This window comes from Corvus brachyrhynchos, unplaced genomic scaffold, assembly GCF_000691975.1.
Source record: "Corvus brachyrhynchos isolate BGI_N302 unplaced genomic scaffold, ASM69197v1 scaffold245, whole genome shotgun sequence".
NCBI classification, from domain to species: Eukaryota; Metazoa; Chordata; class Aves; order Passeriformes; family Corvidae; genus Corvus; species Corvus brachyrhynchos.
The window spans coordinates 1,248,439-1,252,643 of record NW_008238988.1 but is presented as its reverse complement, the minus strand read 5'-3'; positions in this window follow the sequence as shown (position 1 = coordinate 1,252,643).

Genomic DNA, 4,205 nt, shown 5'->3' with positions numbered 1-4,205 from the left:
GCGCTCCAGGGGGCGGGGCTGACACCCTGTGCTGGGCAGCTGCGATGTGGAGCTGGGCAGGGGTGGCACACGGAGCTGCAGCCCCCAGGAAAGCAGGAACACACAGGATTATTTCCTAGGAGGGACCCAAACACTAAGAAAGACAAGAAGGTTAATTAGGTTTCCTTTTCCTTGAGCTTGCTGTTAGATTTTCCAATTAAATTTCCAAATAGTATTTTTCTCCTTTTTTTACTTACCATTTACTAGGCTAACAGATCCAGGCTATAAGAAGGAAGATGGCATAACTAACATTTGCTTTTTTTAATATTGGTGCAAGTTTTGTAATTCAAAATTCCTTGTTCTACTCCGAATTTACTGTTCAGCACCGATGAGTACTGCATTAATCCATAACCTTAGATGGATGTTATTCAGTGAGGAAAACAATCTGTACCTTTATTTTCATACCAGTTAAAATCACATTTATAGTCTTTTCTGATGAGTGACGTGAATAATATTACCAATAATAAATAAATAATCTCAAGAATTTTTTTAAACATGCAAATATTTTTATTAGCTTTATTTGCACTTCCATTTTTAAAAATTTAAATGTAAGCATTTGAGCTATGTATTTTTCTAGCAAGATTTAAAAAGAGCTTTATCTAAACCCAATGACATGGTCAAGTTACATGAACAATGACCACGGACCAGTATAAAAAACACACCTCGTACTTGAGCTAAATAGTCACCTTAAAGCAGAAGGTCAATCAAAATACTTCTAAGTACTGACAGTTTCATTTGTCTGTCACTAGTAGTGTGCAATTTTTAATTCTACATGCTCCAGTGTCGGTTATTCTTACTACTTCTACTTATATTGGTACATTATGGATTTATGTTCCTACCAGTGCAATTATCTTTCTGTAAGCAGAGATTACCCTTTTCTGTTGATCTCTGCAACATTTTGAGTAGTTTAGTAGAACCAGATACTTGCATTCCTGAGGAATCACAGACACACAGCTCACCAAACCCCCAACTGCCATGAAAAAGTGTTCCTTTTTTGTTTATTTTTGCTTCTTAACAGTTTATTTGGTTGGCAATTTTGCAGTGCACTGAACATAGCAAAATATCTAAGCACATGACATAAAAACACAGAGACCCAAATTTCACACTTAGGTTTTTATAGTAAATACCTTCCCTCATTGTGAAGCCTCATCCTGCCAGAGCTGTCGCCCAGAACTAATATCTGCTCACACTGGTGAGAACAGTTCTGAACATTTCCAGACAGGAGGCAGATGCTTCCACTGAAGACACAATATGCATTATAAGACTGTATTGCAAATGTCAGTATTACAATAATATTTTCAGCTGGTAGTTTTTCATCTGAGTGTCCCAGGGCAGTTGCCACAAATTCATCAAATACCTTCTGTTCCTTGTTCATGTGGTAAAAACAGCTGCAAGATCAACTGGAATGCCACAGTTCTACAGCCACGGATTTGGTGCCCAGTACTCCCAGATGAGTCCAGGTGTACTAACAGAAGGTACCATTTTTTGGATAGCACACCAATGCTCTGAGTCACAGAGTACCATGGGTAGAGATGCAGCTGTGAAGTTCACCACAGGAATTGCAGGGCAGATGCTCCAGAGATCACTTCTAACTCTTGACAGTTACTTCATGGACATAAAAGATATTTTGAGAAAGGAATCTTGAGGATCCCCACCTTAAAAGAAACAGAAACAGTCTAAACAAATCTGAGTTTCAGTGTCATGGACTCTAGGCCAGAGGTAAAGAACTCAAACAGCAAGTTGTCTAGAGTGAGATTTTTTTTTTTCTTTTTTTCCTGTGTTTGCATCAACCTAATATGCCACGGTTATTTTTGTGGCAGTTTATTTGGGCTACCTATGCTAACTTTTTCAGTGTAACAATTTGTAATTAGCTCATATGTGCATGTAGACAAAGTGTTACATACCAGGGATCAGTGAACATAACGCCATCAGCAGATTTCTGCAGCTGAAGTAGCAGAAGTTAATGTGATTTGCTGGAGAAACGGGTTTTTATTACCTTTAAAAGGTACAGCTCACTGGTTTCACTTTTCAGTTCTCTTCTGTTTGTTGGGCATTAGGGGGAGTGGGAGCTGGCAAACCTCTCTCCGTCATTTTTTGGCAGTTCTATCTGCAGAACTTGACAAAATGTACAAATGAGGCAAATTTATTCACTGATGATGATCAAGTTTTGGGATTTACTGAAGGTACTTCAATGCTTAATTGCCACTTAGTGCTGAATAAGCATTTAATAAACCAAAATCAAAGGCTGATTAAATCATATACTCTAATTACATAGTACAATAAAAAGAAGTTCTGATTGCAAAGTCAAGTTGTTGGGTAAGGACACCATTTTTAGAAGTCAGCTCAGAGTTAGCAGTGCCTGACTTCATATAACCTAAACTAACTTCCTTCATGCTGCAGTAACTGAGCTGTCTTTCATCTCTTTGCTGCAGCAATTCTTAATTTTAATAATGCTGCTGTTGGTAACAGTGCTCACAATTTCTCATATCTGCACAGAATGTCAGGTTAAGATTTTATACTGGATCCTGTTGAAAGCAAAATCCTGGGCCATGCACTGCAGGCTCCTCCTCAGCCTCCCCAACTGTTTCCTGTAACTATCCCTAAGAGGTTGAGTGGGTGTTCTAGGCATATTCAGGTAGGAAAACAGACTGCAGACAAGCATTTTTGTTTTCCTGGTCATCCTCACCGCCTGCACAACCCTGCTAGGGGTGTACATATTGAAATTTGATTTTTTATTGGCAATTTTGTAAGTGGCAAGAATTCCAGATTCCTCCCTGAGGCGGAAAGATCAAGCTGGGCACTAAAGCAGGAGCCTTCCTTCCACCTGAAGGGGAGTGCACAGTTCACCTAACACATTCTCAGTCTTTCCTGTACTTGTACAGAGGCAAAACAGTAGAGCCAAGCCTGAGCCATTACCCTTCTGCCTGGCTTTTCCCAAGAACCTCAGTCAACCCACCCACGTGTGAGATTCCTGAATACAAAAGGCATGCATTATAAAGCAGCTCAGATCTGCTGCTTACTGACTTTCGGGAGGGGCAATTTCTTGAGAAGGTGGATTTGTCAGATTCCACAGGCTGTACAGGTTTTTGTTGGGAGGGTACCATCTTTATTTTTGCTTCAATATCTGATCTCCTAACCCCAACTGCGACAGGTTAACACCAAGATCACTTACAGAAGACTGGTCACCAAAAACCCAAGTTCAGCACTAGGCCATTGTATCAGATATGTATTTCAGAACTCTTGATCATAGATACAGTGCTTGCATAACTACTGAAGTGTCTTATACATAAATTCTGAAATAGTAATTTATTTGCATTGACAAGAAAGAAAACTCAGCAACCAGAAGTTTAAAAAAGGTGCCCAAACAGGCCACTAAGTGTAAAGAGCCAACCTAACCATAAGCATTTATTATTTTTCTCTCAACTATACATTAGTGAGGTTAGTCAGCCTGAAGTCTAGACACAATACCAACACTGACACACAGCCAGTACATCAGGAAAGAACTGAACTGCTGCTGCAAGGCAAGCACAGTGCAGTGCTAATTACCATCGCTATGAAATCACTCTGAATGCCAGACCTGTTGACTCTGTGCTTCTACCACTGTCTTAAAGATACTGGCAACTTTTACACCTTCAAACCTTATTACAAATGATCAGAGAAAGCATTATGTCTCATAGACATCAGCTCAGAGAAAATATTCTCACTCTTAAAGCTGAAAGTGTCAATTTGAGTAAAAGCTTTATTTCATTTGCAATTTCAGCATCTGCAGCTGATGTACTGCAGTCCACAGCAATGACCACTAAGCAATCAGGAGCCATTACAGCATGAATAATGCTGCCAACAGTAAATCACCAAAATCAAATTATTAAAGTACCTGCTGCATACAGTGGAGCATGGGAAACAGCATCCCTAAATTCCCAATTATCTTTGAGAGTTAGTAGAAATCTGGGTCATCATGTTCTGAAATGTAACCATTCTATACGAGGGAAACATGATTACATCCCTTTGCCTAACAGCATGAGGTAAGCAATTGCAAAGGAATTCTTCATTAAAGGCATTATTTTGGCAATCTTCCCAAGGCAGTTGTGGATTTGATTAGCCACCAGGACTGAACTCTCTACAGCAGGCATTGCCACCCACATATGGCTACATGCAGCACAGTAGGA